The sequence below is a fragment of the Pinus tabuliformis genome, chromosome 6 (genome assembly GCF_031772625.1).
Source record: "Pinus tabuliformis cultivar Carrire ecotype Pingquan chromosome 6, CPIR1, whole genome shotgun sequence".
NCBI lineage: Eukaryota > Viridiplantae > Streptophyta > Pinopsida > Pinales > Pinaceae > Pinus > Pinus tabuliformis.
In genome coordinates this window covers 164937352-164963690 of record NC_142292.1, presented here as the reverse complement: position 1 = coordinate 164963690, position 26339 = coordinate 164937352, and the positions used below count along the sequence as shown (strand labels likewise).

At 39.0% G+C, this 26339-nt stretch overlaps 4 pseudogenes; all 4 read left to right on the top strand.

Moving 5' to 3' along the window:
* Positions 1–15830, top strand: part of LOC149257895 (phosphatidylinositol 4-kinase beta 1 pseudogene) — a 156929-nt pseudogene extending 141099 nt beyond the window's left edge.
* A 202-nt stretch (positions 15831–16032) lies between these two features.
* LOC149257894 (diacylglycerol kinase 1 pseudogene) lies at positions 16033–17940 on the top strand (annotated as a pseudogene).
* A 2529-nt stretch (positions 17941–20469) lies between these two features.
* On the top strand, positions 20470–21673 carry LOC149257893 (phosphatidylinositol 4-kinase beta 1 pseudogene; annotated as a pseudogene).
* Positions 21674–21875: 202 nt separating this feature from the next.
* On the top strand, positions 21876–23780 carry LOC149257892 (diacylglycerol kinase 1 pseudogene; annotated as a pseudogene).
* Positions 23781–26339: the final 2559 nt, after the last annotated feature.

The following is a 26339-nucleotide window of genomic DNA, read 5'->3' as shown; positions in this document are numbered from 1 at the left end:
AAGCCAGTCATCGATCTGATCTAACACTTGAATCCTTTGGCTGTGCTTGAAACAAAAATTAACCAGATACTGAAGTAACCAAGGCAGTATGAGGTGTAACTGTTCTTCAAGATGAAAATATAACTGGAAGCCTGAACAGTAAATCTTTTCCATGTATTCAGCTATAGGGTCAAAAAACACATGGTTAGTTTGATGATTCTCAAAACTTTCTGTATCTTCAAACAACTTATCCTCAGCCACACCAAATTTATTTGATATACTATCCAACTGCCTTTCTGAATGATGCTCACAAACAATGTAATTTTCCTCACTATTATGATTATTATTTGAAGTAAGCTGCTGCAAGGAATTACAAAATTGAACAAGCTTTTCCTCTGCCTGAGGGTCGTAAAAGCTATCTTCCAGTACTTCTTCTTGCTGTTTGCAATCAATTTCATCTTCAGAATACTGCTGCATCTCTTCATTCATATCAAGGGATGAAACACGGTTTTCACAAGTGAACCCCTGCTGCTCCTCATGCTGCGTTTCATGGGATGATATACTTTCTCCTTGGTGCTGAAATGCATTGTTATGGAGAGCCTCTAAAATTTCTTCATCCATAAATTCATCATCACCATAACAATCCTCCAAGTACTGAATAAGATTTAAAGAATGCCTACAACAATCTTTGAGCAGCAACAAAGAAGGATAACATTCTTTATACATTTCACAGAACACATCATGGAAATCAGCAAGAGAATATATTGAACCATTTTCCAGACTTTTATACCAAGACCATGCTTTTCCTTCTAAAGTGGTCATAAACATCTTCATGAGACAATCCTCAGGGAAATGAACCTTAAGACTGCGTACATGCATATGGAATTTAACCAAATGGAGAGCAGCATCATCCTTCTTTTCATCTTTGAATATTGGAAGATCATCTAACCAATCAACCTTTGGCATAGGATTTGGAAAACCAGGGATATGAGACCGATCCATAGGAGCATACCTGGCATTCATTCTTGCAGTAGAATCCATCTTGAAACTTCATCAAGCTACTGATCTTCTAGCAGTGGAGTCACCTTCCAATTTCTTATTTGATGTGTGGAGTCGCCAAGGTAGTTTTGCAGCCTCAAAAAGATGTCTGAGCTCCTGCTACCTTCAGAAGTTCAACCTCTTAATTTCGGGAATGAATAGACTTCAGGCTCCCGACAGACGCACCAAAATGTTATCACAAAATCAGGTACTGTAGGCTGCCAATCAGCAAGATTCTGTGTAACTATTTCAAAAAAACCTCCTTCAGTTTCCTCAAATCCATTATGATCTGAGAGAAATGAGTGACCAAAGTTGCGCTACGAAACTGCTGTAGGTGCAGTTTTTCATCTCCTGTTTGACACCTGTTTTTCAAAGACACATTCTGGGGGGTAGGGAAGGTGTTTCAAAAAACCAAGAGAGGTTTTTGTTCATAATGGACTGGTTCACAAAAGCCTCCTTCATTTTTTCCAAATACATTTTGTACGAGAAGTTATGAGCTCTGTCCCAAGACCTATTTTTCAGTGAGAACAGAGCAAGGGACAATCTCCTAGTTTCTAGGAACACCAAAAGGATGAGTCATCAAGGGCCAGCTGGAAGGTTATGGGCTTCATCAAATTCGACTTCATGGAGTTTTATGTGTCAAAAGGAGTGTTTAATGCTTAGATAAGGTTGTTGTAATCATGGTAAGGAGTTACACTCCTAGTTGTATTAGGTCTCTAGGACTGCTAGTTAGGTGTCATTTGAATTTAATAGTTAGTTTTGAGTGTCATTAGGTGTCAGGTCAGGTAGAATTCGAATTTTCCTCTTCCTAGAAGAGGAATCTAAGCATGTAAAGAGCTCTATATATAGCAGAAGAGCTGATGTACAAGGGGTTGGAAAATGTTAGGGAAAAAGACTACTTTTGTAAATGCTATGCAGGGATTGATATATACAGAAGCAGTTGGACTTTTCTGAAGCTGAGATTCTTAGTGTACTTCAGTGAGCTTCATCTTTTATCTTTGATATGCTATACTTCCATAGTCTTAATTCTTATTACTCATAATTCATGGTGGAACATGCTCTGACTTCTTTTAAGTGTTAAACTATGGTGAATTGAGTTTTTTGAGTCCTATCTTTGGATGTTTTTCTTCAATGTTTTAATACTTATTACTCAGAATTCATGGTTACTCATGCTCTGACTTCCTTTAGGTATTAAACTTTGATATATCACTCTAAATTCTTTCCTTTTAAATACCTTGATGTATCATTACTCAGAATTCATGCCCACATGCTCTAACTCCTATGAACTTCAAGTTATTGAGACTTTCTTGAATGTGTCACTCTTTCATTGAAGTATATACAAGCCTCATTTTTATAAGAAGAGCTATTTGTTATCCTTATCTCTGTCACTGACTCCATAGCCCAATGGTAGCAAGTCTCCATCTTCCAACCTACAAACATATAAAATCACAAACCATAGAGTTAGCCATCTATCCATATCTTTAATCAATATCATTAACCCTTTGAGAGAGCCCTCTCAGGCTAAGGAGGCTAAGCCTTAGCTAAAAGATTGGTTTGAAATAGTTACACTAAGATAGTCTGATCAGCAGCCTATCGGGGTCCTATTTTGGTTCAAAAAATAAGTTGGCTGGACAAATATCAAAGTGATTCCCATTGGGCTTATGGAGTCTCACACATCTCAGCAAACAAAAAAAAAACACTATCCTTTCATAGAAATCAGGGCACTTTACATCTAATGTTCAAACATAACTTACATAAAACACAGTTTGCCAAGGCATACAGGAAGTCAGAGCATGACACATGAGTTCTGAGTGATTATGCAGTAACAAAACTGTAAAAGAACACTAAAGAGAATAAACCATCATACATTTGAACCATTAGATCTATTGTGAATCCTGAGAAGAAACAACAGTCATTTGCATTACTGAAATCTGCTATACATAAACCAAAATAGTCTTGTCTTTTATCAAAACATCCAACCCTTGTTACATATATCATTCAGCTATATATAGAAACATGACTCTAACTACTTGGAGCTTCCTCCTCCAGCATGAGGGGAGCTCGATGACTGCCACTAATGACACCTATTTGCTTTTAACAAACTCATAAATACAATAAGGAACTAACTATAGTGTTTAAGAGTCCTAAACCAACTACAACTCTAACTCTATCTTCTTCATAAATGGATTCCTCCTTGCAGCTTTGACTCCTGGCTTTTTCTTCGCTTGGCTGAGATGGCATGAAATGAGCAATTAATGTCCCATGTTGGCTTTGAACACCGAAGGCTTGGATCTGTTCTGTGTTGGCTGAGAATAACCCTAAATTCTCGGTTCTGGTCCCCCATCACTGAGTATGCAGTAGTAGTTACCTTAAGCCTTTAATAACCCAAGAATATAGGATATTACCATGTTACTGATATGCTTACTGACATGCTGGAAGCTTCTTTGATGGACATGTGTGCCAACCGAAACTTTTCATATGCAGCTCCCTCCAAACCCTAATCACCGAGATTAAAGTGACTTTATGACCAAAAATTCCAAACTTAGGTTAAAATCTTTCACCTTTTGTTAAAGGTACACATGGCGTATGTTGAATGGCTGTAACAGCTTCCTTTGATCCCTTTCATATCACTGAGGTGTTTCCTTTGCAAATTTTTTGATTCTGCCATCAAACTGTTATATGCGTTTCAAAACAACACCTACAACAGTTTCGCAGTTTCGTAGCGCGCTACGAAACTGCGAAACTATTTTAAACAATTTCAAAAACACAGTCTTCATCAATAAATTTGACTGTCTTCAAGTAACAAGGAAGAAGAGATGTATGCCAATTATTGGTAATGAAGACAAAATCCTCCCCATAAGGTCCACTAAAGTGTTCACTGCTTGAGAGATTCAGAATCCTTGGAGCTTCATTAGCTGCCTCCATTCAATGCCATCATTCTGGCTCAAAGCATAGCAAAATATCTCAACATGCTAACGCTTTTCCATTTTCATGTCTTGTCCCTGAAATTGAATTGATGAAAAAATTGGGCCCATAAGTGATCATAGCTTGCTGAATGGCAGAACATATTTCTTCTGCAAGTAGCTCCTGATCAATATTAGTTTCATTTGCTGGAGTTTCTTGATCAATATTCCGCTGTTCATCTTATGCCTGGACTCTGCTATTCTCGAGCACCCTTCCAAATCAATACCTAAAAGGTGCCGAAGATAAATCAATGAAGCTGCTCCTGACCTTCCAATGAAACAAAAGGCTCTTCACCTTCTTTGCAATGGGAGGCACCGGCTTAAAACCCGCTTCCATTTGTTTTTATTTAATGCAAACTCATCTTTAACGACATCAGTCAATATAACTCCAGCCCTTGTGCCACATCATCAGCAGATACAACTACGACCATAACACCTTTCTGTTTCACAGCTTCCAATGCATCAGCAGATTCATGGAACTCCTTCGATCTGATTAACAAGATTTCTTTGACGGTGGTTCTTGGTAACAAGTTACGCGAGCTCTTCTCTTTTCACAGGAACACCTGGATGCTGATGAAGTTTAAAAAACATGTATCTCATCATTTCAGCAACAAGCTTATCTCGTTCCTCAGTGGAGATATCAGCTTGCGAAAGGCTCTCTTGATCAAAATCTCCCCTCGCCATTATAGCAGTCTTTCAGTCTTGGTGCTTTTGAGCTTTCTGTAAACGGAGAAACGCAATAAAATCTTGATTGTGCCAATTGTAGAGTTGACTAGTTGAGCTCCTGAGACAGAAAACGCCCAAGCGAAGAATTTGTTTCTTTGAAAATATGCTACTCTGTATTTCCTCAAGTAAACCTGCAACTGTCAACCAGTATTCTTCTACTTGTTTTTCAAGGTTTCGTAGAAACTCCAAATTCTAAAAATGCGCTCGCACTTATGCCCTGTCTTTTACTATTGATAGCCCTCCCATGAAAGTAGTTCTGAAAAGAAGTTGCAGAAGGCTCATTTGATAATGTACTATCCAAAAAGGCCATCTTTCTTCCATATGCATCTTTTAATAAAGGGATCTGTAGACAAAAACAGGGGAGAAGCACAAGGCGAGGCTTGGAAAAGGTTGGTTCTAAAATGCCCTGAAGGCAGTTCAAAACATATGTATACTTTCCCCAGAGCTCCGGTCTGCTCTCCATAAGAGACAAATTCAATATCCTATGGATACACCAGATACCAAAACTAACAAGTAGGCTTGCTACCCAGACACAACCATCTCCACAATGAGAAACTGACGGGACAAGGACTGATGCTGATTCTGTGCATCCCTGTTGTATAACTAGCTGAGACCACCCATTTGTTCACCAACCCATCCTGCAATGTTTAACTTTGCATTCATTCGTTGATGAAGTTATGAAGATCCTTATGCATCAATCCTATCACCAGACAACACTACTTCTATCTTTATCTACAAACGAGCTTAATGCCTGCAACAGATTTGAGTGCAAAAGTTTAGACATTGCAGAAACCACCGCTTCCTTGAAATCACGGTCACTGCTCCCATCTACATTTCTGGAGGGAAACAGAACTCTGTACAATAGGCATGCTAGGATTTTGGCCTCCACTGACAACTCGAACAAATCCCCAATTTCGTAGCACGCTACGAAACCACCTAAACATGTAGCGTTGCGAAACTGCTAAAGGATTTATGCGCTGCGAAAACACTTTGTCCTTAAGCTAGTCTGAGCAATTTTTGGAAACAGAATTTTCAGTGATAAGAAGTCGGATGCAGTTCTACCGGCTTCAGATTTGGATCACCAACAAATGCGGCCCTCAAATAGCTCTAATACCATGTAGGAATTTACATGGTAAGTTCCTCAGATAGAACACCAAAGGACACCGCACACAAATAGATCACAGATCAATACACCAGTATTATTGATGTTGTTAAAACCCTCAAAGAGGGAAACAACCCACAGCCTGAGCCAACGCGGCCACTTCAGGCAATTTATTAATAAAATAATGAAAATTTACATAAGATTCTCTCATGAATGGTTACCCTACAAATGACCCTCCATGCTATTTAAATATAGATCGTGGACCAATCGGGTGTTAAGCCACGGATCAAGTGCTGGTAATACTTAGGAGAGAATGAACCGTCGGCTCACTACATATCGTGACCGTCAGATTGTAAGTTACAAAAGTACATAGTAAATAAACACACTTTACCTAAATCTACACTAGACCACGTTATACTTAATTATTTCCTATGTGTTGGAATATCCTAACAGTAACCTGCCATGAAGCTTGATAGGAAGAAAGATAGCTATAGGAAGAGAACCCATTAGCCTTGTTAGGTAAGAGATGTGTAGAATTTTTAAGTGGTTAAGTGTGGCCACCATTGGAAATCAATTTTTTCTTTCAAATACCCCACACATGGGCGATTGCGCTTGTAAAAGTGATGAAGTGTATAAGATCACTTAAGTATGCAACATAGTGATATTTTTGGCCTTTTTCTAGGTAGAGAAGGGTATGGGTTCTGTTGTAAATCATAGAAAATATGTTTGGTATCTTTTGGGGTCAAAATGTCCTGCATTTGGGTGGATTGAAATTGGAGAATGTAAAAAGGCTCAAAATTTGAAGTTTTCAAATTTGAGAAAAAATGGAACCAAGTTGTAGAGCTTGACAAGACCTTTCTAATGGCGTGAATGACACCTAAAACAAAATCTCTTTCAAGAATATATTACACTATGAAGTTTTCAATAAAAAACAAAAATGAGGGGCCCACATGATGCCACATGGCACTCGCACAAGCTACCAAATGGAAGTGCAATCAACAGGCCTGGGTGGGACCCACAGTAGGTGATGTGGCATTATAGGGCTCGTTGATGCTCATCAACAATAATTGACTTCCTCAAACTATTGCAGTCATTTTTAAAGTTGATCCTCCCCTAATGGCATCAAATATTATAAACCAAATTGACCTAGTAGGTGGGACTCTTAATTAAAGAACCGTTTCCCAAAGGGTCTAAGTTGAAATCCAACTTCGGTTGTTTATTGGAAAACATGTTGGGTTTACATTCCACAAATCATATGAATATGTGTGGTATCTTAAAGTTTAAAGGGGTCTCTTTGATCATATAATACAAATAACCTTCATATATATGATATATTCTTTGGATGAAACACTAATAGGTATATGTTTATATGGTATGATTGAAGGATTGAGCATACACTTACTATTGAATTCACACACACACACACACACACACACACATATTAATGGACCCATGTAGGCATTGTTGGAAAGTGTGATGGGTGTGCAATATCAACCAAATATTAATACTATGAGAATGCCTTAACTAATATGAAGCTTAGACATACGATATGTTTAAATGTATATGGTGCATGTGAAAGTGTATAAGATGGGAACATGCTATGATTTGTGTCATATTCAGTTGGGTATATGGTTTTAAAATTTACAATATAGCATGTACGTGATATATATGTGTATGTTTACTATGTCCAAGACTCAATGTAATATCAAATAATGTAATGCTTGGTTTTATTATGTAGAAGTTATGGCACTGGTATATTTGCCATTGGCATTGAAAATGGTTGATAGTTACTGGAAATTGGCCTCCAGTGATTCAATTTGATTTACGCGCAACATAAATTAAGTAAGAGAATTAACGAAGAGATATTATCCATAAGATTTGTTGTGATGCTCAAAGTTGTAATGAACACACCTAAAAATTATGTGTAAACAAACCTGTTTATGACTATGATAATGAATGATGATTCAAATGTTTATATAGTTTTTAGTTCATGTGTCCTTAGTTGACCTAATTTCTAGTAATGTCTCATCTTAGTGAAGCATATTCCACATTGGAAAGACAATATATTGTTCAAAGTTGTGTGCTAAATAGTTTTGATGACACCCTAAAATCCACACTACCAAGCCATCCCTCCTTTGTCCCCAACCTTGCTATATTGGCTCTTTCATGTTGGGTGATGCCCACCAACAAGATGACTTGACACAATGTTTTAATACATTTCTCTACTAAAATACCACTCTACGCCCTAACTTACAATGAAATTAACACACCACTATCTGATCCATTCGCCTACATTTACTACTCCATCATGCCTATTGTCTCCCACCTTCATCTTCAATCTCACTCTGTGCCATCCAGAGAGTAAATTCCATTGATCTTGTATCACTCACTTGTTCTAGAGACATAGAAAGAAAGAAAAAAAGGCAAGATATTGGGATGCATTAGAGGGAAAATGCCTCATATTCAATTGCTAAATAAAATTTCTCCATCCTTCAACACACAGATTTGACAAGGTATGATGTAGTATCTTTCTTTCATTTATGAACTTGATGATTTTTTTGTGTTCATCCCATATCATCATCTGGTCCCATTTTTGGTTTATATTTCTTTGCATGACACTAACTTGTTAACCCATAATCTTGTGTTATGGTTTAGTTTCTCTTGAACTGTCCTTACCATTGTTTTTTCATGATGAATCCATTCTTTTATTTCAATTACTAAAAGAGGAATGAAAGAAGTGAATTTGATCATCACCTATAATCTATGTCTTGATGCTAGTTTCTTGCGCACTTGAGATTTGATCCCTTAAGGGTTTACTCGGGTACAAGGACCTGAAATTTCACCAAATTATGATAATGCTGTAGAGGAAAATATCTATATCGTTCCATGCAAAATTGTCATTTTCTTGTATCCAAATTATATTGAAAAACTTAGGCCATGTATTGAATTCTTTAAGAAAGTTTAGTGTTAATCCTTTCCATTATTTAATTGCATAATTAGTTTCTTGTCATTTATAGAGGTATAATTACTCATATATTAGAAAAAATTAAAGTTTTTAGGCTTGGTTACCACATCCCTAAACCCTAATCCATGGGATATTTGGAGACGCTTTAATCTTGAGCAAAAGGCCACGCGATTGTTTCTGGTGCACAATTGACAACATTGTCTTAAAACCTTATTAATCTACTAACCAACATCTTTTCGGGATTGATTATTATTCTTCACCTATGTTCTATTTCCTATCGATTACAATTAATTCTAAAAGGAAAAAAAACCTTTCTCTCGATAATTACAACCACCTTTTTATATTTCCTTGATCTCCTGCAAAACTATAATGGGGTTGACTCCACTGGGGACCTCCAGTCATGATTTGAAGAAAGGAATTTCTCATCAAAATTGATTGATCTATTTATTATCAAAAGATTTGTCCTCAAAATTACACTCTCTATCCAAATACACATAATGGCTCCCATGTATTATGGTTTCCTTATTTTCTCCCCTCAATATGCATTTTCTTTTACATTCCATGGACAAACATAGCTCTTCCCTTATCAGTTCAATCCTTGTTCTGTTACAATGCTCTCTCTCTCTCTCTCTCTCTCTCTCTCTCTCTCTATCTATCTATATATATATATATATAGATGGGTTAAGGGTTTAATTTTATGTGTGTCTGATTTTGATATCATATTCTCTCTCTCTCTCTCTCATATTATTTGGAATTTGGATGGGAATTATGTGGGGCAAATGTTTAATCTCAATCTCTCAATTAGTCTCTCTCTCTCTCTCTCTCTCTCTCTCTCTCTCTCTCTCTCTCTCTCTCTCTCTCTCTCTCTCTCTCTCTCTTATCTTATTTTGAATTTGGATGGGAATTATGTGGGGAAAATGTTTAATCTCTCTCTCTCTCTCTCTCTCTCTCTCTCTCTATCATATTATTTTGAATTTGTATTGGAATTATGTGGGGAAAATGTTTCTCTCTCTCTTTCTCTCTCTCTCTCTCTCTTATATTATCTTGAATTTGGATGGGAATTATGTGGGGAAAATGTCTCTCTCTCTCTCTCTCTCTCTCTCTCTCTATTTCTCTCTCTCTCCCTCTCTCATGTTTATCAAACCCAAATGTTTCTCTCTCTCTTATATTATTTTGAATTTGGATGGGAATTATGTGGGGCAAATGTTTAATCAATCTTTCTCTCTGTTATAGCTCCAAATATCACCCTTGATATTTGTGATGCTACATTTATGGTCTAGGGCAACCCCTCCGTCCAGACTTGGTCCAAATACTTAAAAAACAGTGTTTTTCTCCTTGTACGTGACATTTCCCTGATCTAAACGTGTGTGTACGTGGGTCAGTGTATACCGAACCCGCGTATATGTCTTAAAACACTTAAATAATTAAATCTCCTTAATTTTGGGCAGAGATCATGGGTTTTACCTGTTGATTACCTCTTAGTTCTCGTGGCCCAACTGTTCCCAATGAATTCCCAACTAAAAAACTAGTTTGGGAGAAGTATAAAAAGGCTTCAATGGGAAGGCCTAAGGGAAGAGAGAATAGAGAGAAAAATCACTCTGCTAAGATTATCCTTGATTAGGTCTAAATATCCTTGTGCTTCCAACACTTCCCCCATTACAGGAAACCCTTGTTTCCTTGAGTTATGATGTCATTTCACTAGTTGATATATCTTTGTGTGAGTCATGGAAGGAGCCTTTTGAAGATTTGGGATTGGACGGATTCGGAGGACAATTCTGTGTGGAGCCAGCAAGAGGAAGATTTAGGTGATATCATTCCTTGCTTTGTTTTAGTTATCTGTAATAAAGAAACATTTTTATGGTTCCCGAAATCAATCTTCTTTATGCATATGATGTTATTTTTATGGTTCACATATGAATAATTGTTTCAATTGTATAACTAACCACCCTTCAATATGCTATGAAGTTAATTTCTATATGATACTTGGTCCATATATTGCTATGCTTCTTTGAATTGGTTTTTTTGCAGGTTCAAGGATCGACAGGAACTCCAAGAGGGTTTGGACCCTGACTGGATCTACCTGAACGAAGGACCCCTAGGTGCACCTCTCTTTGCGTAGTTTTCTTATTTAAGTATCATGGCTATGTGGAATGCTTGTTTTTCACTGTAGATAACCCCCGCTCTGCTAGGGTGTTGACCCAAAACCCTAGGGGACTTTGTCCCTCAACAGAATTGGTGACTCCACTGGGGATAGAGATTGAGGATATCTATTTCATCACAGGCCTTTCCCGAAGGGGAGAGGTAGTACATTCCATGGGTCGATCATGAGGTAGCCTTTCTATCGAGGACTATGTGCATATATATTGCCCGGGCCATCCAAAAAAGATTGGAAGCCAAATTCCAATCAAGCATGTAGAGAGTTTGTCATTGAGGGTCATCCTATTCACTATAGCTAGAGTGAATGGATCAACTTCCTTACACCAGGCTTCATGACTTGCCATGAGCTTGGTGGTAGACTGTATCACCACAGTATTTGATTGGTGTACTCCTCTTCTCACCAACTTGAAGAGCCAACTATCATCTATAAAAAAGGGCCAGACCAAAAACTTTGGGTATGGGACCATTTTATGCTCCTTCATTTTTGAGAGGGTCCCAATGCTACGCCCTAGAGTACCAGTTCCGATCAGTAGCCCGCGAGATCCACGGATGGGTAGGTGGGCTGATTTAATGAAATGACTAGGAGGTGGGGACGTACCGCGGACAACTTTTGACGATGATTTCTTCTCCTGGTGGGAGCAGCAAATCATTGCAATGGATGATTACCCCTATGCTGGCTTGGACTTTCGAGGAGATCTTGATCTAGCATTACCACCAGACGTGGCATGGGACAATATAGGTAACAAATGTTTTTGATTTTATGATTATTATGATTTTTTTCAAATATAAAAATGAACTTGAAAAATAATTTTGATGGGATTCAAATGACTAATATAATGATCATATTCCAGATATTGGGCCAGTACGACCAGATGGATTCCCATGGCATGGACGTCATGGCCAAGGTGCCGAAGAGGCGACTGCCAATACAGAGTGACTCCTACACACAGTTAAGTGGCACTTGGTGAGATTAACTCACCGAGTACTGATGGAGGCTGTAGAGGATCTCCCTATAGACATGCAACGTCACGTGGTTGGAATGCCACAGGACTGAGTTCGGACTCTTAGGCGTGTGGCCAAAGTAGTGGTCACCTACTTAGCCGCTCATCCTGAGCCGGGGCATTAGATGTACTAGACATGATTATGGGCATTTGAGTCTCAGTTTTTGGATATTATTTTGGACACATTTATGTACACTCATGATGTTTTATGATATATATATACAGTTTCGACTTTTTGATGCTTGATTTTATTGTGATGAATGAATGGTGTGCCAGTCTAAAGCTTGATTAGCAATATAATCTGCTAACCAATTATGAGATCTTGGAAGGTGAAAATAATTAATGTAAGTAAATGATATTTGCAACACTCTCACTCTTAAATATTGGCGATATAAACATGGATCCCTTACCTGATAAATATTATTCAATTGTGACACTATCAGTTGTGAATCAAGATAGACTACCAATGAATCGATTCCATAAGAAATAACTTCAGATAGTAAATTAAGGACGGCAGTATACTCAGCCATATTATTTGATGTAGGACCAATGCATACTCCCCTTGACACCATCAATTGACCAGTTGGATAGTAGATCACCCAAGCTACAAAAGCGAGCTTCCGAGTGTGCCGACTAGCACCATCGTCAAATCCAAAATAGACCAAGTCATCCATCAACACTTGCCACAATAGATCAAAAAAATCTCGATGAGATATGTACAAAAATACAAAATGTACAAAGAATCCATTGCCTAGCTACTACCTAAGCAAAGTACTTCTTGAGGTAGAGCTGATTAGGGGGCTCTGCCAACTTGCTCCTAGGGATGTTTATAGGTATAGTCATTGAACCAATCAATATATTACCTTCGACAGACATCTGTGTTGATATAAAAAAACTCCCGATGAGATATGTACAAAAATAAAAAATTTACAAAGAAGCCATTGCCTAGATGCTACCTAAGCAAAGTACTTCTTGAGGTAGAGCCGATCAGGGGTCTCCACTAACTTGCTCCTAGGGATGTTTATAGGTACAGTCATTGAACCAATCAATATATTACCTTCGGCAGACATCTGTGTTGGAGCCAAAGGAACCGTACAAACATCACTAGTAGGTATACTAGAGGACCTAGATTTTAATTCATGCAAAGGATGACAGAAAAATAAATGATGATGTAAATCTTCCGATGGTCGATCTACAACCGTCATTGCTTTGAATATCACCTCGTTAGATGGAAAAACTATAAATAAGCACTCCAAAGTAGAAGTGGAATCAAAGGTCCAAGTAGGGGTCACATCACCATATAAATCCTCCTTAGAGAAAGGAGTAGAATGGCTGTCTACAGAGTTATTTATAGATTCTTATCTAAGCTCTCCTGCAGACATAGAAGATTCTATTTCACCACCTTACTGTCATCTAATGTGGTCACAGATGAAGATAAGGCTCCAAGATCCGAAAAATAATGAGTTTGAACAAACTGTTTCCCTAAAGGCTCCTTGGAGGATGAAATTGTATCTTTTCTAGTTGTAGGAGGGGGAAGGTCAAATGTACCCATCAATGAAGAATACATCCCAACTCCCAGATTCTCATTAGGCAGATGGGGGTTATCCACCATCGGAATAGTAGAATCCAAAGTTGCATGGGGATCAACTAGAGAATAATCCAATTGATCAACCTTAATAATTTTCCCCTCATGAGGAAAGCAAAGGTCACAGAATACAGTCGAAACGATGACATCCATTTCATAAATCCAATTTTGTCCTAAGAGGAGATTGTAATCTAGGTTGGCAGTGACGATTTCTACTTTGACGTTAACGACCTTTCCTCCAACACCTATAGGAAAGGCCGGGATAATCCCGTGTGGCCTGTGAGAATGACCATCAAATGCTGTCAAAAGGGTGGGTGAAGGAACAACCGAAGGCGATCCAATGGCCTTCCAACATGACATAGACATGACACACATGGAAGCTCCCTCATATATAACCATCCGAAAAATATTAGTTTTTCGGTAAGTAGACTCTATCTAGAAATCCATATGATGAGGAAGTCTCTTTTTGACATTATGCATATAAAAAATGAGAGCTAAGGAATTTTTGGATCAACTGCCCCTATTGCCAAAAGCAAAGCACTTCGCTGAGTTGGACACGACTAGAGTACCTCTAAAGCCAACATCGTGCATGGACAGTGGGCCAGATCCTCCACAATGGAGTAATTCTAAGTTTCCCTAGCATTAGGGTTGATAGTAGCGCATTTGGCGGAACCTTTCGGTATCCAATCTATAGACTCAACAGAGGGTCCCTCAATATGAAGTGGGTCGATAGTTCCAGGAACAGTTTTATCCTTGGATGTTTCAACTTCATCATAATCATGTGACTGTGTGGCGACATTGGCTTGAGAACCCATCATGAAAACATTTGAGGAATGGTCCCCCTCCTGGTTGCCCCCTCAAGAGGTACCAAGGTTTGAATTCATGCCAGCAAGAAACTGTTGGCCTTGGGGGAAAGGGTTAGTTAAGATAGCCTAGGAGCTGTTATCACTTAAGAATTCTAATTCCAAAACCGCTCACATTAGTTTGATGGTAACAAAAAAAAAAAAGGTCGGTGCTAGTCTAAGTTTGATTTTTGTTTTTAGAGTCTTGAGTCAACTATGTATTCTCATTCATCACCGGTCATTCTCATTCATCCCCGGTCTCATAGCCATGTGTCAGTTTTGTTCAAAGGTTACTATGTGTCACAAAGCTCCTTAGGTTATTTCGTAGCTCATGTAATAATTTTGAAGTGTTTCCGCAGCGCATAAATCCTTTTAGCAGTTTCGCAGCGCAACATGTTTTAGGTGATTTCATGCTGATCCATAACAAATCTCACCCAGCTGTCATATTTATCAGAATCCGCTGTGTCTTAGGTCGTTAGGTATCTTGGTACTGGCACATGTTTGCAGTTGTTGCTGAGAAAGAGACATGTATTTAATGGAAAGTTGCTTGCTGGCATCAATCAAAAGACTCTGGTGACCAGCCAAAGGCAATAGATGCATTAGCAGGGGAGCTATGGGAGGTGAAAAAGGAAAAGATCAGAAAGGCTTCTATCTATGGGAAATTACCTGGCTGGGATCTCCGCTCTATTATTGTGAAAAGTGGTGATGATTGCAGGCAGGAGCATCTTGCTGTGCAGCTTATTTCTCATTTCTATGATATTTTCCAGGAGGCAGGGCTACCGCTTTGGTTGCGTCCTTATGAAGTTCTTGTTACTTCTTCATATACTGCTTTGATCGAAACGATTCCAGACACGACATCATTACATGCTATTAAAAGCAGGCATCCCAACATCACAAGCTTGCGGGAGTTCTTTACAGACAAATACAAGGAAAACTCACCTTCTTTCAAGCTTGCTCAGAGAAACTTTGTTGAGAGCATGGCTGGATATTCCATATTGTGCTACCTACTTCAGGTGAAAGATCGACATAATGGAAACTTGTTGATGGATGAGGAAGGACATATCATACATATTGATTTTGGTTTTATGCTATCCAATTCTCCTGGTGGTGTGAATTTCGAAAGTGCTCCCTTCAAGTTGACTCGAGAACTTCTAGAGGTAATGGATTCTGATGCAGAGGGTAGTCTGAGTGAGTTCTTCGACTATTTCAAAGTCCTATGCATTCAGGGATTTTTGACATGTAGAAAACATGCCGAACGAATCATATTGCTGGTTGAAATGTTGCAGGACTCCGGTTTCCCATGTTTCAAAGGTGGACCAAAAAAAATACAAAATTTGCGAAAGCGCTTTCATTTAAGTTTGACAGAAGAGCAATGTGTTTCTTTGGTTCTATCTCTCATCAACAGCAGTTTAGATGCCTGGCGGACAAGGAAGTATGATTATTACCAACGTGTGCTGAATGGTATCTTGTGAGAATTTATATTGCTCGGGCGCATTTCATTCTCAGGTTTCTATTTTCCGTTAGCCATCTCTGTTGAGGAGCTTTTGCTTCACCTTCAGGAGGATACAGATATCTTGACACGAAACAGCCTTCACATAAAGAATGGTTATTTCCTAGCATTGCTCGAAATCAAGGCACAGGACTTCGCAACCGACAAAGCGAAACAAGTTTTGAATGGATAGCTTCAAGGCGTTTGTCAGAGTCCCTGAGTTCTCACGATCAAGTTTTTATGACTCCAGTTTATTTGTGTCAGCATTGCTACTCTCTGCGTTGGTGGGGGTTGTAGCTATTTCCTATGTTATTTTACAATGGAAAAGAAATATTTCTCTTCGTTGGATGTCAATGAAAGCTGCAGCTAGAGCAACGCGAAAGTCAAAAACAAAGTTGAGAACCCCGGAGGCTCACCATTCGTGGAACCAAGAGTTTGGTTATCGCGGACAACCTTCCACCTGTTGTGTGTGTTTGAAGTCATTTCTGCCACCGCAGTCCCTTGGTCCCGTGGCAATTTCGAATTCTTCAATTCAATGCTGTATTGTTTGTGGCGTGGCGGCACATCTGTCCTGTTCTAAGATTGCATCCAGAGATTGTAAATGTGTTGCGCAGGCTGATTCTCAGCAGCTGCTGCATCACTGGACTGAAGTATGGAATGAAATAGAGGACATTCCTGAAATATCTTTTTACTGTACTTTTTGTAAAGAGCCATGCTGAGCTTCGTATCTAGCGGTTTCTCCTATCTGGCGATGTCTGTGGTGTCAACGTCTGGTTCATATTGAATGTCATACAAAAATGTTAGAAAAATTGGACATTGTTTGTGATTTGGGTTTTTACAAAAGGCTTGTTATATCACCACTGTGTGTTAAAGATTTAGGTAATAATACTATTACTGGTGGGTTTTTGTGTTCTATTACCCAGGGAGCAAATGAATTGGCATCCTCTGTTCAGGGCCGTATCAGGAAAAGGCAGCGGAAGAGTAAACGAGGGAATGATTCTTCACTTCAGAATGCTATGAGCAATGGCATATTGGACATTTGTGGAGACAGTACCAAAGATTCACAGCAAGAACTTAATGGAATTACAGGAGGAGACGAAAGGACCAATGATTGTGGAAATGGAAGAGATTCATATCAGGACGATGAAAATAGCAGAGGAGCAGGAGTCAAAGAGGGCCAGACAAAGTGTGCATCAGTAAAGCCCAGCAGTGGTTTGCAGGAGATGAAACAGCAATATGAATTAGTCAATTTACCTCCTGATTGTAGGCCTCTTTTGGTTTTCGTCAACAAAAAGAGCGGTGCTCAACATGGCCTTTCTCTTACAAGGCGCTTAAATATTCTTCTAAACCCTATCCAGGTGTTTGAGCTGAGCTCTAAACAGGGGCCTGAGATGGGTTTGGCCTTGTTTGACCAAGTGCTACACTTCAGAGTTCTTGTTTGTGATGGGGATGGTACAGTCGGTTGGGTGCTTGATGCTATTGAGAAGCACAATTATGAATTCCCCCCACCTGTTGCCATACTCCCTATTGGGATAGGAAATGATTTAGCTAGAGTTTTGTCATGGGGAGGAGGCCTTGGTGTAGTAGAGAGACAAGGGGGGTTAAGTATGGTTTTGCACCATATCGATCATCCAGCAGTTACGATGCTTGATCGCTGGCGAGTCACAATAAGTGGGAAAATATCACAGCAGATTCAGAATGGTGATGGCGATCAATCATTAAAATCCACGAAAGAATATCAGAATAGTGACAAAACGGTGAAATTCTTGAACAATTATCTTGGAATTGGATGTGATGCAAAGGTTGCATTAGACATTCTTATCCTAAGAGAAGAAAATCCTGAGAAGTTTTATAACCAGTTTCTGAATAAGATTTTGTATGCAAGAGAAGGTGCCAAGGACGTTATGGATAGAACATGTGCTGATTTGCCTTGGCATATTCGACTAGAAGTGGATGGTGTGGACATTGAAGTTCCTGAGGATGCAGAAGGTGTCCTTGGAATGAACATTGGCAGGTACATTGGAAAACAACAAAGGCATAAAAACAGGGACAGTTTCCTGTTTCTCAGCAGAGGTAAAGGGATACGACATTAAGGACCAGTAAGAAGCTTCAAGCATCCATCACAGCTAAACTAAAAAAGACCAATTGTTAGAGAATGAGCCTGTTTTCTCCTTTTTCTCGTAGGAGCACCATCTTGATTGTAATAAATGCTATGTTGAGCATGATGACGAATTAGAATCCTAATTGTTTTAGGATTCTAGAGCTGTCAATTAGTAGTCAGTTGTATTTATTAGTTAGTTAAAGGGTTAATAGGTGTCATTAGAAGTAGTTTTCGAATTCCCCTCATGCTGGAGGAGGAATATCGATCAGTTAGAATAAGAACTCTATATATAGTTGAAACAGCAATGTAATCAGGGTTGGAAAATTTTATGATACAGCTTGTATTTGGCTTATGTATAAGACTCATTTTCAGTAATATAATTTTGACTTTACTTCTCAGGATTCATGAAGGATTTCCTATGTTCAGAATATGTGATCTTGTCCTTCCTATAATTTTTACAGTGTTATAGATGTATAATCACTCAGAATTCATTGAATGTGCTCTGATTTCCTGTATGCATTTATAAACTGTGGTCCCATATGAATTATGTTCTGACTGTCTAAATGCTGAGTGCCCTGACTTCTATGTAAGGTTGAATTCACTGTTATATTGAAGTGTTGTTGACTCCATAAGCCCAATGGATAGTTGTTTAATGTATTTCCAGCATTCATATTTTTCACAGTTGTTCCATAAGAGTTAGCCATCTTATCTTTAATCAAAATCATTAACCTTTGAGAGAGCCCTCTCAGGTTGAGGAGGCTAAGCCTCAGCCAAAAGTTGGTTTGAAATAGTTACTCGGAGTCAACCTGACAAGCAGCCTATTAGGATCTGATTTTGAGATAACATTTTGGTGCGTCTACCAGGAGCCTAAAGATTATTCATTCCCGAAATCATGAGGTTGAACTTCTGAAGGTAGCAGGAGCTCAGACATCTATTTGAGGCTGCAAAACTACCTTGGCGACTCCACACATCAAATAAAAAATTAGAAGGTGACTCCACTGCTAGAAGATCAGTAGCTTGATGAAGTTTCAAAATGAGTTCCACTGCAAGAATGAATGCTAGGTATGCTCCTATGAATCGGTCTCATATCCCTGGTTTTCCAAATCCTATGCCAAAGGTTGATTGGTTAGAGGATCTTCCAATATTCAAAGATGAAAAGAAAGATGATGATGCTCTTCATTTGGTTAGATTTCATATGCATGTACGCAGTCTTAAGGTTCATTTCCCTGAAGATTGTCTCATGAAGATGTTTATGACCACTTTAGAAGGAAAAGCATGGTCTTGGTATAAAAATTTGGAAAATGGTTCAATATATTCGCTTGCTAGTTTTCATGATGAATTCTATGAGATGTATAAAGAATGTTATCCTTCCTTATTGCTGCTCAAAGATTGTTGTAGACATTCTTTAAGTCTTATTCAATACTTGGAGGATTGTTATGATGATGATGAATTTATGGATGAAGAAATTTTAGAGGCTCTTCATAACAATGCATTTCAGCACCAAGAAGAAAGTATAACATCTCATGAAACGCAGCATGAAGAGCAGCAGGGGTTTACTTGTGAAAACCATGTTTCATCCTTTGATATGAATGAAGAGATGCAACAGTATTCTCAGTCTTCGAATCATAATGAAGATAAAAATGATTGCAAACAGCAAGAAGAAGTACTGGAAGATAGCTTTTACGACCCTCAGGCAGAGGAAAAGGTTGGTTTTTTATGTCAAACTTCTCAGCAGCTTACAACAATAAATGATCATAAGAAAGAGAAAAATTACATTGTTTGTAGGCAGCATTCAGAAAAGCAGTTCGATAGCATATCGAAAGAATCTTGTGTGGTTGAGAATCAGTTGTCTAAAGATGTAGAATGTTATGATGATCATCAACATAACCATGTATTCTTTGACCCTATAAGTGAATATATGGACAAGCTTTGCGCTCCGGTCTTTCATTTTCATTTGCATTATGAAGATCAAGTATATTATGAGTTGATTTGGTCATCTCACTACCATGGTTATTTTGAGGTTGAATGCAGTCAAGAGCCTCCAATATCAGAGAAGACAATTGATTTGCTTTATTGGAAATATCATGTTGCTTGAGCTACAAGTGGAGCTTGCAGCTGATAGGGTAGGTAGGTAGGAAAGTGCAAATAAGCTCAAGGTTGACTGAGCATTTTTTCAGTAGTGGTAGATTTCTTTTTCCCACAGTGATCCTCAAGTTTAAGCCCGAGGTGAAGGCCCAAGAAACTTAAAGGAGATGCTTCTCAAGCAAATTACTGTTTGTCATAGATGGATAAGGCACTGGACATATGAGTTCTTAGTGTACTACAGGAGCACACTATCCCAAGTAGAGCCACTGTTATCACTTAAGAATTCTAATTCCAAAACCGCTCACATTAGTTTGATGGTAAAAAAAAAAAAAAGGTCGGTGCTAGTCTAAGTTTGATTTTTGTTTTTAGAGTCTTGAGTCAACTATGTATTCTCATTCATCACCGGTCATTCTCATTCATCCCCGGTCTCATAGCCATGTGTCAGTTTTGTTCAAAGGTTACTATGTGTCACAAAGCTCCTTAGGTTATTTCGTAGCTCATGTAATAATTTTGAAGTGTTTCCGCAGCGCATAAATCCTTTTAGCAGTTTCGCAGCGCAACATGTTTTAGGTGATTTCATGCTGATCCATAACAAATCTCACCCAACTGTCATGTTTATCAGAATCCGCTGTGTCTTAGGTCGTTAGGTATCTTGGTACTGGCACATGTTTGCAGTTGTTGCTGAGAAAGAGACATGTATTTAATGGAAAGTTGCTTGCTGGCATCAATCAAAAGACTCTGGTGACCAGCCAAAGGAAACAGATGCATTAGCAGGGGAGCTATGTGAGGTGAAAAAGGAAAAGATCAGAAAGGCTTCTATCTATGGGAAATTACCTGGCTGGGATCTCCACTCTATTATTGTGAAAAGTGGTGATGATTGCAGGCAGGAGCATCTTGCTGTGCAGCTTATTTCTCATTTCTATGATATTTTCCAGGAGGCAGGGCTACCGCTTTGGTTGCATCCTTATGAAGTTCTTGTTACTTCTTCATATACTGCTTTGATCGAAACGATTCCAGACACGGCATCATTACATGCTATTAAAAGCAGGCATCCAAACATCACAAGCTTGCGGGAGTTCTTTACAAACAAATACAAGGAAAACTCACCTTCTTTCAAGCTTGCTCAGAGAAACTTTGTTGAGAGCATGGCTGGATATTCCATATTGTGCTACCTACTTCAGGTGAAAGATCGACATAATGGAAACTTGTTGATGGATGAGGAAGGACATATCATACATATTGATTTTGGTTTTATGCTATCCAATTCTCCTGGTGGTGTGAATTTCGAAAGTGCTCCCTTCAAGTTGACTCGAGAACTTCTAGAGGTAATGGATTCTGATGCAGAGGGTAGTCCGAGCGAGTTCTTCGACTATTTCAAAGTCCTATTCATTCACGGATTTTTGACATGTAGAAAACATGCAGAACGAATCATATTGCTGGTTGAAATGTTGCAGGACTCCGGTTTCCCATGTTTCAAAGGTGGACCAGAAACAATACAAAATTTGCGAAAGCGCTTTCATTTAAGTTTGACAGAAGAGCAATGTGTTTCTTTGGTTCTATCTCTCATCAACAGCAGTTTAGATGCCTGGCGGACAAGGTAGTATGATTATTACCAACGTGTGCTGAATGGTATCTTGTGAGAATTTATATTGCTCAGGCGCATTTCATTCTCAGGTTTCTGTTTTCCGTTAGCCATCTCTGTTGAGGAGCTTTTTCTTCACCTTCAGGAGGATACAGATATCTTGACACGAAACAACCTTCACATAAAGAACGGTTATTTCCTAGCATTGCTCGAAATCAAGGCACAGGACTTCGCAACCGACAAAGCGAAACAAGTTTTGAATGGATAGCTTCAAGGCGTTTGTCGGAGTCCCTGAGTTCTCACGATCAAGTTTTTATGACTCCAGTTTATTTGTGTCGGCGTTGCTATTCTCTGCGTTGGTGGGGGTTGTAGCTATTGCCTATGTTATTTTACAATGGAAAAGAAATATTTCTCTTCGTTGGATGTCAATGAAAGCTGCAGCTAGAGCAACGCGAAAGTCAAAAACAAAGTTGAGAACCCCGGAGGCTCACCATTCGTGGAACCAAGAGTTTGGTTATCGCGGACAACCTTCCACCTGTTGTGTGTGTTTGAAGTCATTTCTGCCACCGCAGTTCCTTGGTCCCGTGGCAATTTCAAATTCTTCAATTCAATGCTGTATTGTTTGTGGTGTGGCGGCACATCTGTCCTGTTCTAAGATTGCATCCAGAGATTGTAAATGTGGGTCGCAGGCTGATTCTCAGAAGCTGCTGCATCACTGGACTGAAGTATGGAATGAAATAGAGGACATTCCTGAAATATCTTTTTACTGTACTTTTTGTAAAGAGCCATGCTGTGCTTCGTATCTGGCGGTTTCTCCTATCTAGCGATGTCTGTGGTGTCAACGTCTGGTTCATATTGAATGTCATACAAAAATGTTAGAAAAATTGGACGTTGTTTGTGATTTGGGTTTTTACAAAAGGCTTGTTATATCACCACTGTGTGTTAAAGATTTAGGTAATAAGACTATTACTGATGGGCTTTTGTGTTCTATTACCCAGGGAGCAAATGAATTGGCATCCTCTCTTCAGGGCCGTATCAGGAAAAGGCAGCGGAAGAGTAAACGAGGGAATGATTCTTCACTTTAGAATGCTATGAGCAATGGCATATTGGACATTTGTGGAGATAGTACCAAAGATTCACAGCAAGAACTTAATGGAATTACAGGAGGAGACAAAAGGACCAATGATTGTGGAAATGGAAGAGATTCATATCAGGACGATGAAAATAGTAGAGGAGCAGGAGTCAAAGAGGGCCAGACAAAGTGTGCATCAGTAAAGCCCAGCAGTGGTTTGCAAGAGATGAAACAGCAATATGAATGTCAATTTACCTCCTGATTGTAGGCCTCTTTTGGTTTTCGTCAACAAAAAAAGAGCGGTGCTCAACATGGCCTTTCTCTTACAAGGCGCTTAAATATTCTTCTAAACCCTATCCAGGTGTTTGAGCTGAGCTCTAAACAGGGGCCTGAGATGGGTTTGGCCTTGTTTGACCAAGTGCTACACTTCAGAGTTCTTGTTTGTGATGGGGATGGTACAGTCGGTTGGGTGCTTGATGCTATTGAGAAGCACAATTATGAATTTCCCCCACCTGTTGCCATACTCCCTATTGGGACAGGAAATGATTTAGCTAGAGTTTTGTCATGGGGAGGAGGCCTTGGTGCAGTAGAGAGACAAGGGGGGTTAAGTATGGTTCTGCGCCATATCGATCATGCAGCAGTTACGATGCTTGATCGCTGGCGAGTCACAATAAGTGGGAAAATATCACAGCAGATTTAGAATGGTGATGGTGATCGATCATTAAAATCCACGAAAGAATATTAGAACAGTGACCAAACGGTGAAATTCTTGAACAATTATCTTGGAATTGGACGTGATGCAAAGGTTGCATTAGACATTCATATCCTAAGAGAAGAAAACCTTGAGAAGTTTTATAACCAATTTCTGAATAAGCTTTTGTATGCAAGAGAAGGTGCCAAGGACATTATGGATAGAACATGTGCTGATTTGCCTTGGCATATTCGACTAGAAGTGGATGGTGTGGACATTGAAGTTCCTGAGGATGCAGAAGGTGTCCTTGTAATGAACATTGGCAGGTACATTGGAAAACAAAGGCATAAAAACAGGGACAGTTTCCTATTTCTCAGCAGAGGTAAAGGGATACGACATTAAGGACCAGTAAGAAGCTTCTAGCATCCATCACAGCTAAACTAAAAAAGACCAATTGTCAGAGAATGAGCCTGTTTTCTCCTTTTTCTCGTAGGAGCACCATCTTGATTGTAATAAATGCTATGTTGAGCATGATGACGAATTAGAATCCTAATTGTTTTAGGATTCTAGAGCTGTCAATTAGTAGTCAGTTGTATTTATTAGTTAGTTAAAGGGTTAATAGGTGTCATTAGAAGTAGTTTTCGAATTCCCCTCATGCTGGAGGAGGAATATCGATCAGTTAGAATAAGAACTCTATATATAGCTGAAACAGCAATGTAATCAGGGTTGGAAAATTTTATGATACAGCTTGTATTTGGCTTATGTATAAGACTCATTTTCAGTAATATAATTTTGACTTTACTTCTCAGGATTTCCTATGTTCAGAATATGTGATCTTGTCCTTCCTATAATTTTTACAGTGGTATAGATGTATAATCACTCAGAATTCACTGAATGTGCTCTGATTTCCTGTATGCATTTATAAACTGTGGTCCCATATGAGTTATGTTCTGACTGTCTAAATGCTGAGTGCCCTGACTTCTATGTAAGGTTGAATTCACTGTTATATTGAAGTGTTGTTGACTCCATAAGCCCAATGGATAGTTGTTTAATGTATTTCCAGCATTCATATTTTTCACAGTTGTTCCATAAGAGTTAGCCATCTTATCTTTAATCAAAATCATTAACCTTTGAGAGAGCCCTCTCAGGTTGAGGAGGCTAAGCCTCAGCCAAAAGTTGGTTTGAAATAGTTACTCGGAGTCAACCTGACAAGCAGCCTATCAGGATCTGATTTTGAGATAACAGGAGCCAGAAGACCCTTGCTGCACTAACAATCACTGAGCATCTTGAATTTTTGGGCAGAGATGAGTAAAATGGTCTCCACTACATAGCTTGCATGGAAACTTGACTTTCTTTTTAGACCCATTTCCACACTCACCAGCACCATTGCCGAGATTGTTCACACTACCCTTCCCATCTTGATTCTTCTTTTTACCTCATCCCTTCTTCTTCCCATCAGAGTTTTGATTTCCTTTGGGGTTAGAAGCCTGAATGATGTTTACGGAAGAAGGTTAGGAAGGCGAAGGGTTAGACGACGTGACCTGTTGTAAAGACAACTATTGCAATTGGCTCAATGGGTTCACCACATTGGTGTCTATTGATCCAATGATACCATCTGCATGAGGACCTGGCTTCAATTTGGCTAGATCAATCTTAGTCCCGGGAGCATCAGGTAAGATTTTCTAAAGAATCCTAGACTGAGAGTAAATCAATTCTAACTGCTAGGCCCTAAAAATAGCTTTCTCTTCAGAATAGATGTTATAGACATATTTTGGCACTGCAACCCCAATCACATACGTTCATAAACCAAGGGCTTCTAAACCCTTAAAAGTGTTGTTTCATACCCTAAAGTAACAAGGTTAGCTGATTACATCATCTCCCAGAAATTCTCCATGCAAAACTACTAAGAACTGGTCAAAACTGGACCATACAGACTACTCCATGCATAGGGTATGATGCATCTCACCTATTACACATGGGGGGTGCGATGCATACTAGAAATCCCTTCTATAGGGTGCGATGAGAGAGAGCAGACAAATGGCAGAAGCAGTTTGCTAGGTGGATGTCCAGAGAATCTTCTAGAAACTGCTCATATGACACGTGCCTCTCTGAATTCGCCCAGGGATGAGTAAGAGATTTGAAATCTCCAAGTGGAACACAGAACTATCAGTGAAATGACACTAATCAAAATCCCAGAAGCTGACTCACTCTCCTGTAAACATCTATATATGGATCCCTCATCCAAGAGATCTAGAGGCTGGAAGTTTGTAAGTTGCAAGGAAGTGTTGTTGGTTTCTCTTTGAAGACATTGTTGTGTGATATTGCTTTGTATGAGATGAAGAGGGATTTCATGCTGGGAGGATGATGCTGGATCAGATAGCTTGGTTGTAATCCTCTCTTCTACTACTTCTATCAATAAAGCTATTTGAGTTTTCCTCCATATGTTTGTATATCTCTGAATCTTGTATTTGTATATGCATCTATATGGTTAATGTATATCTGATCCTACATTATTTATGGTTATAGATCTCTATGCTTTGATGTTATTTTGTTGCCTTGACTCTACATGTGTTCTTTGAAGCGAGACAAGTGAGAAAGGAGTGGCGAAAGTTCTATCAAAGGAGAGAGGAAACAAGCAATGAGACTAGCGAAAGACTGAGGTTGGTACTCTCTACTTCTCTCTCATCTATCTTTCATAAAGGAAAATGAAAGTAACTTTAGTTTGTTTGTTTATAAGATAGCTACCCATCTTATTGGGACCAGTAGCTCTGAATGGACACTAGTTTTCCCGATAACAAAATGGTGACTCCGCTGGGAAGGGAATAGTTTGTTTGTTTTGTTATTGTTGTTTACTTTATAAACCACAGACGGAGCCTGAAGTTAAGCCAGCTAGCCTTCGAACTTCTTTTTCTATGCAACTGCAAAGTAGATCAATGCTGCTTTAGTCAATCTTCGAGTTGG